Source organism: Megalobrama amblycephala, linkage group LG23, assembly GCF_018812025.1.
Source record: "Megalobrama amblycephala isolate DHTTF-2021 linkage group LG23, ASM1881202v1, whole genome shotgun sequence".
NCBI lineage: Eukaryota > Metazoa > Chordata > Actinopteri > Cypriniformes > Xenocyprididae > Megalobrama > Megalobrama amblycephala.
In genome coordinates, this window is record NC_063066.1 from 14,953,086 (window position 1) to 14,965,242 (window position 12,157).

The 12,157-nt window shown below is 37.8% G+C and overlaps 1 protein-coding gene across 7 annotated transcripts in view; it reads right to left on the reverse strand.

The window, feature by feature from the left end:
• The window catches only part of elf1 (E74-like ETS transcription factor 1), a 52,175-nt gene that overhangs the window by 24,772 nt on the left and 15,246 nt on the right, over positions 1-12,157 (reverse strand). The window contains exon 1 of one of the 7 annotated variants that reach the window (XM_048176643.1): positions 5,444-5,594. The exons of 5 other annotated variants lie outside the window; for them this stretch is intronic. The gene's annotated coding sequence lies outside the window, so the exon portion shown is untranslated. One more of the 7 variants, XM_048176645.1, reaches the window with a different exon arrangement.

The window sequence follows — 12,157 nt, forward strand, 5'->3', positions numbered from 1 at the left end:
ACTGTCCTTGCTGAATAAAAATATTAATTTCTTGTAAAAAATCTTTAGTAATATAGACCAATACAATAACAAATATATTATATATATATATATATATATATATATATATATATATATATATATATATATATATATATATATATAGGCTGATGCATCATATGTCACTATATATTGGTTTTCTAAATATTGCTCGGGTTTCTACCAATTTTTGAAAGGATTCATTTCTTTTAAAACAATCTCAAACTTTTAAACAGTAGTATAGACAAATACAATGGTCCCACTTTATATTAAGTGGCCTTAACTACTATGTACTTAGATTTAAATTAATCATTTGATACAATGCATTTATTGTGTACATACATGTTTTTACATTGTACTTATATTTTAAAAACACCTGCATGTAATTACATCTGTAATTAATTTATGTAATTACATTTATAATTACACTGTTGACCCATCCCTTACACCTTACCCCTACCCTTAAACCTACCCATACCACCAAAGCTTTCCCTAACCTTACCCGTATCCACCTCAATAGCAGCAAAAGTGTTTTGCAATTCAATATGAACACAATAAGTACATTGTACTTATTTTTTGATGTAAGTACATAGTAGTTACGGCCACTTAATATAAAGTGGGACCAATACAATAACTATATCGGCTGATGCATCATGTGTCCCTATATATATATTGGTTTTCTAAATATTGTTTGGGTTTCTACTTCAATGACTAAAGCAAATCTATGTGATATTTAGAGCATTTTATATCAAGTAAAAGTACACCTCTTCTCAACAAACAAATTTGAAGTATCATCCATATCCGTAGTATAAACAGTGCTAAAAAATGATAACTATATGATAACTATCTTGATACCCCAGGCAAATCAAGACCACACAGAGTTGGTCATGCCTACCTCTGCAGTCTGGGAAAGCACTCGCCCATGAAGTCTCCAATGCATGAGCCAAGGGTCATAAGTCGCCAAACAAGAGCATGGCTGAGTTCTGCCTCCTTTACAGACAAGCTCAAAATGGCCTCATGTCATTTTCGGTTCTTCTTTTCAATTCAAAAAGCTCTCCGTACCTCAAACTGCAGCTGTGTATGCCACAGCCAAAGCTCGCAGCTTGAAATTCTATTAGACGATCTTGCCATGGTCTACAACTCAGCTTTTGAGTAATGAAGTCATTCACACCATTTGACGGTGATGTGCTGGCAAATGAAAGCGTGATATGGGATTGATGAGAACATTTCACACAGAGAGATGAGCCTAGTGGGGAGCAAAATTGTGCAAATCTGTGATTGAGCGCACCATGCTGCTCTCCACGCTGATTCCCAGTTGTATATAACGAGACCTCGTACCGGGCACACGGCGAGTGATCTACACCACCGTGACGGCAGCCTACAAACGATACAAAGGGATGCGACAACAGTTGCCTAGTCCCAACATGTGCATGCAAACAAATGGGCTAAAGCAAAGGCCTGCTGCACGTCATCCAGAGGCGCCGAGAGGGAGGTAGAGTTACTCAGAACTCAAGACTTCAGTAAGCAAACACTCTCCAGGGTGGGGCTTGCATGGAATCACTCCATGGCTGAGGTCTGCCAAGGATACACACTCAGTAAACAAGGTAAAAATATGAGGTGTATTATGAAAAAGGTCTGTCTGAGTCCTAATGCAGCAGCTGATACGAGTCTGGCAAAGCGCCTAGTCTGTGTTGTCAAAACAAGTAAATATGAAGCAATACGCTGACTAAAATTTTGGATAGAATAACCAGTTTTGAAGGGAGAATGACTGCGAACAAACACATCTTACTCTATTGACCCTGTCGACCCATTTGCCCCTGTAGAGTCCTCAGCTGAGTTCAGTGTTGACCATGAAAGGATGTAATTTTAGCCAACCGAATGACTAAGCCATGAGTCACCCTGACAATGGAATTTAATCACGGAGCGAGCAAATTCAAACACGAATGATCATCTAACATAGGTGAGCGGTTTGATGGGAATGCTTACGGATTCAAGATGTGGTGTGATTGTGAGCTGCCTTATTCTGATGACATAACCAGGATGGATGGAGATGCAGGGTGAAGCAATCTCTAGTTACTCTGTGGGGAGTGACGTCATGGTAATAGTGATGTCAACGCATTTGTGAAAAACTAGTGTTGAGTGCCTCTCAAAATAGCTTGGGAAACCAAGGCTTTGGAAGAGACACTGACTAAGAAAAAGCAAGAGGAATGTGAAGCTCTTTTCTTGTTCAGTCAGGAATGGAGGACCGGCATTCCTGGCATTTCAGAACATGCCAATCTTGAGTGTTTCAGCAAAAACACACTCCACAATGCTTGCTTCACCATCAAAATGTGACATTAAAACTCCTCCAGTGAGCCAGTGAACATATGTGTCTTGTGAGACATCTGAAGGCTTGTTCCCACTTACCAAAGGGAAGAGAAACAGTGAGGGTGGAATTATGTCAACAGCACTCTTTCAATCAATATGGAGGACAAAGCCTCTTTCAACAAGGTCATCTGCTTGACTCAGCAGAACATGGATGTTTTTAGCCCAGTTCCTGTGAGGATATGACACTTCAACTCAAGTGAAGTCCTGTAATGCAGCGATAATGAACTTCGGCTGTCAGAGGTTGGACAAACTCATCCATAATATGGTCACAATCATTTAAACAGTCGTGATGAAAGCTACTAGCCTACTGCTGCTTTATGTCCAAGTAATACCAATATAAGTTAAATTTTACATTACCAATTTTGAATAATATACAACTGAACAACTTTCTTTTAAAATATTTATTATTATTAATGTTCAAAAGTTTGGGGACAGTAGGATTGTTTTAAAGAAGAAGCATTCGTTTGATCAAAAATAGAATAAAAAAAGTAATATGCCGATTTGGAGCTCAAGAAACAGTCATTATTACATCATTATTACATCATTATTATTGATGTTGAAAACAGTTGTGCTTTCTAATATCTTGGTGGAAACTGTGTTACTTTTTTCAAAATAACAGCATTTATTTGAAATATAAATATTTTGTAACATTATAAATGTCCTCGCTGAATAAAAATTCCACTTTTGAATGGTAGTATAACAAATTAAACAGGCAATCAAACAATAATACAATATGTAATTAAATGATTTATAACAAAATGAGTTTGAAGTGAGTGATTTGTTTTCTCTTTTCATTAACATTATTGTTTGATTAATATTAACAATATGTGTATTAATTAATGAATAGACAGTGGGAGGTCAAATAAGCTGCATGAACTGCAAAATGCACAGATCCAGTTTTTTGACATATTTGCTGTCCCACTTGTTGACATTAAGATAAGACGAAACTGACTGATACATTAATAGCTCACCAAGATGAGCATTATGATCAAAAAGCCCATGTGTCTGTTCATGCACGCAGCCACATTACTGCGTTACTAAGTTTGCATGCGATGATGGGCGAGCAGCACCTGAATATGCAAGTCCAAAAGCAGCCACTTGTCGGTAAAAAAAGGCGACGGTACCATACTGAGTACTGCAGAAACATCATAAGGTACATGTCTTTTTTAGCATCGGCACTAGTAGTTGACATAAGAAAGGCTGTCTTTCTCTTCTTCTAAAAGTGATGTGAAAGTATCACCATCACACACCCCTTTTGGTGGTCACAGAAGTGGAGAAGAGTGTATTATACATCAGGGAGAAAGGTCAAGGGCCTGTGAGGCGAATGTTTGCTAATTCAACAGAACAAGAGAGATGGGAATTAATGAGACAAGCTTACAAGCAACTCCCATGGCCACATCACTCTACAACAACACGACATGGCAACTGCCACAGAAGTCGACAATTCACAGTGTGTTTTCAATACAGCCCCAAAAAGTGTTTTGAGGATAAAAACATAAAACTATGTAAGATTTAAAAAAGGACATTATAAAAACTCAAGCAACCTTTGTGAAGGAAGGGGGATAAAGGGGGAAAAAAGGGGGGGTGGGAGAGAGACAAACACGTTGCTTCGAGAACCGCCACTTCTGCCATGCTAAAACTGAGAGAAGAAAGGCTTTACCTTCTGCTACTTTTGCAGGGTATGAAGCAAATCTGATCTCACAAGTCTTGTACTTTTCCACTCCCCCTCAAGGCGCTAGAAAAAGTCAAGAGGCCCACACCCACCTGAGACAGGAGCTGTTATCTTTGAGCCTGGAGCTCAGCTCTCCAAACATTAAAGGCTGGGGAGGAGAGACTGAGGCCAGATGAGGGCAAAATCCCTGCCACTAAACTCATTAGGGTCTAAAGACGCTTGGTTAACACCAGTTGTGTTCATCTCTCCCAGATGGAAACTTGTTGGAAGAGATGTCAGAGAGCATCCACCCTAATGGAAACGTGATTCATGGTTTTCCAAACAATTTTAAGCTGATTCAAATTGCATTTTATGAAAATGTCAGCCAACCACTTTTTGTTCAGTTTATCTGGTGCTAGAGGTTAAAAATAGATAGTTTACTACCTAAAATTATACAACCTACACTATGAAATGAGTTTCTAGTTCTAGTTCTAGTCAAACTTTAAGCCATGGTAAAGGAACCCTAAAACTAGACACATTGAAATGCAAAAGGAAAAAGAACAGCCACAACTGACCTGTGAATCGTGCAGTGACAGGAAATGCATCACTGAGCAGTCGGTTTCTGCTACTTCCTGACTGTTAGACCACAAACAAGCGAACACTTCTCTCTCATTTTGAGAGTGGAAACTTCTTCCCCTTCCTCTTAGATTCCGTATTTCTCACTTTTTTGTTTTCGACAAGTTCGACTGCCATATATTTTTATTTGGTTGGTAACAACTAGTGGAAAAAACATGCTTTAACAATAACAGCATGTCACACAGTCTACTCATCGATTCACATTTGCTGCGCACACACACACAAAATAAAATATATATATCTTTTTTTTTAAAAAGGCCCCCTACTTTCACTTTAACCCCCTCTTCATCACCATCAGATCATGCCACCTTTCAGCGGTTTGTTTCTGAGAAGAACAAAACAAGTCTGGTTCTCAGAATTCTAAAAAAAACCTTCGAAAAAACTGCACTTGTCTCTGATATCATCCCACTGAGCTCATTCCACCACACGCACAATCAAACATTGTATTATCAACTAAAACCAGTAAGATTAAGACCGAGCTCACGAACACAAATCTCATGATTTAAAAACACATATATTTATCAATTAGACTTTTATAGACTCGATTCCATGTAGCATGGGGTTAATTACTGAGAAAACAACATGAGGAACAGAACTTGGTGCACCCTTACTCACTTCCTCTCTCACATCTCTCACTCTCAGGGTTCATCTCCTGCGACTAATCGCTTAGCTATTTCCTCTACGTGGATGTAGTGTCCTCAGGCATTGGTACAGATGCTGATGGGCAAGAGAAGGGCTGATGTTTAAAAATGTAAGCAGATTATATCTTACCAGCAGCGAGCTGACCTCAACTGATGGACTTCTTAAAAGGCACATGGTGTGTGCTACATTATGTTAAAAATGTTCTTCCCCCTGATCTGTTTCTACTATGTGGCAACAGGCCGCACACCACAGATAGGAAGACACGTCAGACTTGTGAAAACAGGACAGGAAATTGCCACAGGGGCTAAAAAAGACAAAAGTTCTTGTTGTACTTCAAACTTTGAGGCCCAAAAGGTAAAAGTTATCCAATTCAAACCCTGTCTGAAACGGTGCTGCTTGAAGATCCTTCTAGCGTATAATTGTTGGAATCTTTTGAACTGCATCTGTGTCGTTTTCCAGTGGCATAAAAAATTTGAAAAACATTTCAGTTATTTCAGTACAAAGACAAAATGTTTTGGCTTCTATGCAAGAACAATTCAGAGCATGACAAGACCGGAGAAACTCAGGGCTTTCAGCCTGATACTTACTTCAAACTCATAAGCCAAGTCTTTGCACCTCCCTCTCACTCAAAATCATCTGACCATGTTTAGAATCTGTAATCTGTTACATACTGTGTGACACTTTCATTGTTTTGTTCTGCTTATGATTTATTTTCTGCAAAAATATCTAGAACATCTATCTCACACTTGAAGAAATAAAATTCAACTAACTTCAACATGCACAGGCTTCAAAGCCTGTTTGGTTCTAACGTGGAACCTGATAGAAATCAAGGCTGGTTCACTGATAATGCCACCCTTGATAAACAGGGACGTTCTAGCTCTCCTGAGGCAGTATTTATCATGCTTTCGTCTATGGCGACATATGTACTGTTGTGAAATAGCGCCACCCCCGCCATCTTGACTCACCCATCCCTGATGTGTTTACACTCATACCAATACTAACATGTCACAGCATATGTCTGCACAAGGAGGGAAAAATGCACCCTGAATACAGCAACAAAACATGTCTGCCTTGCACTTGCATGCTCCAGAATAAAATTCTAAGAACCCTAAAGAACCAGTGATGATACGGCTTGCATTCTACAGTTGATAAGACCGTAGACATCACAGGGTTTTCACTAACCGTAAAGCAGTAAAATTCAAAGTTCGTATTTTAGCTTAAACTGTGTTTTGGAAGTTCCTTTCTGTGTGCTTGAGAAAAAAAAACATATGTGAGAATAAAAACTCTTGCCTGAAATCAGCTAAAAATCTAAAGAGGGTACAAAAAAAAAAAAAAGAAAGAAAACTGATATGTTAAATGCAAAGAGCATTCCAAACAGGTCTGGACATAAACTTCATGAGGTGTCCACATGGGCAAAAGCTGCACTTTTATGCACTGTCATTACAATCTATCTAAACCAAACTTAGGTATTGCGAATTGTTATTAATTTACCATATTAATTTGCCATATTTTTTGAGACAGACAGACAGACAGACAGACAGATAGATACATAGATAGATAGAACTCCGTTACACACAATTAAAAAAAAAACAAGCCGACTAAATTCACACCTAAGAACTGGCACCTAAAACTGATTGACGTCATTATCCTCCTGACTATAACTGAATTAGCAACTCATATCTGTCTTAGTATTTATCTAGTCCGACAGACATTGATAAAACCATCATGCATTAAAACTAAGTCATACAATCCTTGCTGTGTGGCTAGCACTCCTCGATTATTATGCATCATAAAATACTTTATAGCTGACACAACTGGCCCAAAATAACTGACATTCATGGCATTTATCATAAGTTATGTAAGGATTGCCTTTGGCCCGGTAGAGCTACAAGGGCCGTGTGCAATATGTGGTGCAGTTCTCTTCTAGTCACGTCATGCGGTCTTGACAATGACAATATGGAAAAGGAGGAGCAACAATGAAAGGAGGTCACTTGCATTTCCATAAAGTGATTACATATCAGTCACATGGTATAAATCTGCAGACTAAGTACAAAAAAGTCCATCTATATTCAGTAATAAGCACGCTAAGAAAGGCCTGGGACTTAACCAGCTCTTCGATATGAAGCGAGACCTGGAATATACCCCTGGCTCGAATTAAATGCATAATTCAATCAGCCGATTCATGTTGTTTCTCCAAAATGCCATGGGTTTATTAAACTACCAAATGTACTTCATATAAGCTCCAACCAACACGTGGTATTGTCCATGAGTCCATTCACTCTGATTGTGGTGATATATTATTATTTTGTGAGAGGCTGATGAGTCCACAGTACTGTAAGTGATTTGTTTAGACAGCTTTCAGAACCATGCTGGTTAATAAAACCCCATGGGGAGGGTGTACAGGAGGAACTTTCTTTTTACCAACTAACTGGATCCTAATTGCATATAATTATTCAACCCATGATCTAACTCTGCAGCTACTGTAGCAAAAGACACATTTTCAGGTGTTGAACCAGAATAACATTCTCAATGTTATGAAATCTTGTACGCGTACCAACCGTTTTCTTAATTACACGGACGGCATGTACTCTTGATACAATACTCATTTACTGCTGGAAATGTTTGAATGAGCTGATGTGAATGTTGGCCCGGGCATCACCTGTGTAACCTGCTGAGAAAAACAGCGCAAAGCAAACACCACCGCAATAAAAACACCATAATAAAATAACGCTCCCCTTCCCTCATTCATCCTTTCAAATCTCTCAATACAAGAAACGAAAGAGGACCGGAGTAATAAAGAATAGCTCTAATGACTTCCAGAGAGCAGTGATCGGAGAGAGATTACACGGTGCCATTTTGTTGTCGTTGTTTGTCAGTTCGTGAAAAGGCGGTATGCAGATGCTGGTGGTAGGGTTTTATTCAGGTCAATATTTGAGAAGGAACGCTGGTCTTTGTAGTGCCATCGTTTGCTCATGATAGCAACGAGATGAGAAAAGCCAACAATAATATGTGAGGCCGTAAATTAGGGAGCTCAAAAAGAAGCAGTTATCATCTCAAATCTACTTATACAGATAGTGACAATATCCTGAAGTGAGGCAAGAACTTCAAAACAAACAAATGATTAAAATATAGTTAGTAAAAACGCAGCTATCCATCAAATCAGCAGAATCTGTAAGGGCTCACTGTAAGGTACCAATAACAAGGCACTAATTTGTGCGTATGCAATAGACAGAATATCTCTTGAGGACTGGGAACACTAAATGAGACTCACAATGAAAATGTAAACAAGGAGTGGCTGTTGCTAAGAAACCGGTTGTGAGGTGACCTATAGCATGTTGAGTGATATGACACAGATACAATGGGTAGTTGACATTTAAGCATGAAAAGTAAGGACTGAAAATAAGATATGATAAACATTTAGTCATAACATGTGGGTGATAGCACATAAAAATCATCTCACTTGTAATTTTACCATATATAATTTAAAAGACTTCTGCCAAAGGCTGACATCTCAACTATCATTTTGAATATTTTTTTGCAACACAACTGACATTAACTAATGAACATAGAGTTATTTTTCAAGCAAAATTAGGTCAATAGGTGGCCTGAACTGAAACCATCTGGCATCCTCATTCCATAGCTACTGTGATATGACAAAGATCCTTTCAATTCAACTAATGTACTTTTTTTTAAAGACACTTCTTGATGAAGATGCAAAACCTTTAAAGTAGCCGTAAATACGACTTTTTGGGAGGTGGGGGCGGTAAACAACACTTTCAGGTCTGTAGAGTTTCCATGGGTCTGCAGTGTTCTGGGATTTCAATTTCCCACAGCTAAAATATGACACTACTGCAGCCACCTTCAAACCACACTCAGTAAAACACATACAGGGATTATTTTAGTCAGCCTACAAAGAATATTTAGTCACCCCAATAGGTTGTGATATAACTACAGAATTTTTTGAGTATATTTTCCTCTGGATGATGTAATGTGTTTCTAGACTAACTGAGGATGCTGTGTTCTTAAACTAGACACATTTGGACCTATTAAACATACAATGGTAACACTTTACAATAAGGTTCATTAGTTAAACATTAGTTAATGTATTATTACCTAACATGAACTAACCATGAGCAATACATTTGTTACAGCATTTACTAATCAGTGTTAAAGTTAGTTTGAGTTTCATTAACTAATGTTAACAATATTTTAATAATGTATTAGTAAATGTTGAAATTAACATAGATTAATAAATGCTGTATAAGTGAAGTTGATTATTAATTCATGTTAACTAATGTAGTTAACTAATGTTAACTAATGAACCTTAAAGTGTTACCCATACAATTATACTGCACCACCAGCTTCCACAAACCCTTAACAATTAAACTATCAATGTCATTTAAAGGTTGTCTCTATATACTGGCCTTAATTTTTTATTTATTTTTTTCCCTGAAAATCAAAAGAGGCCAAAAAATAAACACAAATGTAATCATTCCTCTTCTACTACAAACAGAAATTTAGTTAGAATCTACTAAAAGAAAATATAAAATATTACCCTTTGAAAAAACTCTAAATTGGACGCTAAAATGTATAGCATATACCAAAAATCTAAAAAAAACAAAAAACAATACCTGACTTTCCAACAGCCAACCTTTTTATTTAGCATAATTTACCGATATGATTCTGTACATGCAAACCATAGCTCACATCAAAACCATACATCCTAATTTTAAAACTCAGTTAAAAAAACTCACATTAAACCATCAGAAACTAACACATTTTCATTAGCAAGCCTTTTTAGAGCTGTGTGACTTGTGGTTTAATGTTCTGTTAAACACAACCACCCACAGCATGCTCAAAGCCTGCGTGCGTTTCACTAAAATGCTAGATACTTGCTTAGCTGCTCACCACACGTGTTGCTTTAGAGCTTGCGAAATGGTTGCTTCTATTCACAACTTTAAAACTGTGAAGCTTTTTGTTTTCAGTCTTTGTGAGCCTGAATTGCATGTAATTACATTTCAAGGCTGGTATCTGCCCTGAGCTGTTCCTATGAAAAACAACGAATTGTCATGATGACGATAACCAGTCACATGTTTGTGTATTTGTGTTGTTTACCAGGCAGAGTAGAATATTAGACAAAGGGGCTGCCCCTACACTATATATGGGAGGTAACCACTAGTCCTCATCTGGTCCATCTCTTAAGTACTCATTAGCAACACACACATACAACTGTTTACACCTAAAACTCTAGATGAAAACAAGTCTATGTCTAGGCCCAAGCATCCAAGAGACTGGTACACAACACTAAACTGGTGTCAGAGGTAAATCTTTTTATTGCACGGTGCAAATGGGAATATGTCATCCATGTTGCTTTGAGTCTGGAAGGGTGCAATGCTGACAGTATTCCTCCTAAATGAGAACGCCAGGCGGCTGACTTGACTCAAGAGTTGCAGTAGAGCAGGTTACAAAGAGACAGAGGCCTTTCTATCAAAAGAGGAACTGCTTGCAACTGTTTTGACAAAAGATAGGCGCTCTGGAAAACACAGTGTTTGCAATGCACTGTTTCATAAGACTGATTTCAATACAGTTTCTTTGGGTGGTTATGGCTGTTTGGTTAATTTTTTGGCACTTTGTCATGAGATGCTTGGCAATGTGATGTTTTTGTGACTAATTTAGTGATTACAGTCTAAGCAAAAAAAGACTAAGTAGTGTGGTTTGCATGGGAAGTGGTCTGACATATCATTCATCTGCAAACATGTGACATATAGCACATCTTTGGTAAGATCCAACAACGGTAACGTGGAAAGTGATATTTAATTTCTGACGTTAACATGCTCAGTGAAGGACATAAAAGCATAAAAAGACACGTTCAATGATCAAAAAACACATTTAGTCATTCTAAAGTTGCGGTTTCAGGGGCAAAAAATAACTATTGTATATTGTCATTAGTGTATCGATGTATGAAGCACAGTTCACACAAAAGTCTCTTTCAAACCAAGAAGTTTTCTGATGATAAAGACTGTGAATGAATGTGGGTAAAACTTTCAAACTCACGTAAAATTCCTATAAAAAATTTGCAGATCGACAGTAAATGTGTCCTTAAGAGTCCTTAACTGAACCAAAAGTGCAACACAGTTGGTTCTGTTAAGTGGATCTGAAAGTAGACTAAAGAAGTTTCTGTAGAACTGCCACCTTCTCAACCAATTAATGTTCCTACTATTGAGGCATACTATTTGATAAGATTTTTTTACCTCAATTTCCCAAAATCAAAGTAAAACCTGGTGTACCACATGATAATCTATGCCCTTGGGAACAGGATGTAAATGAATGTTCTCAACAGAAAGAACCATTCAGTGGGCAGTTTCAGTGGAACCAAGGCTTGAGACAAAAACAAAACGGGTGTAGCAGGTGGGTGGGAGTCGTCAACTTCTGAAACAAAAGGGCATTTCCAAGAAGAAACTGCAGGCCACTCTTCCTTAGGATGCTGAGGACATGTGTTTCTCTTGGCTAAACTGACTGACCATTTGTTCCGCTTTCTTTCCTAAACCATGATGTTATGTATGTTTTGGACAAAAACACATTATCTCTAGTTGTTTGTATGGATTAAATATAAAATAACTGATCTTCTCTACACATTCTCTCATTTTCTTCAAGTTGATACTGAATTATGTAATCATCTGTGATAGCAAATCTTCTGCCAGTATATCTGATACCTGAGAATCGAGGTATGCCAGTCTGAGCTTGTTTTAGGAATCATACAGTTTCGACACTGAGAATGTGTGTTGCTCAATGGAAATGGGGAGAGCAGTATGAAAATGTGATGCAAATCTGCCCAAGCAGTCA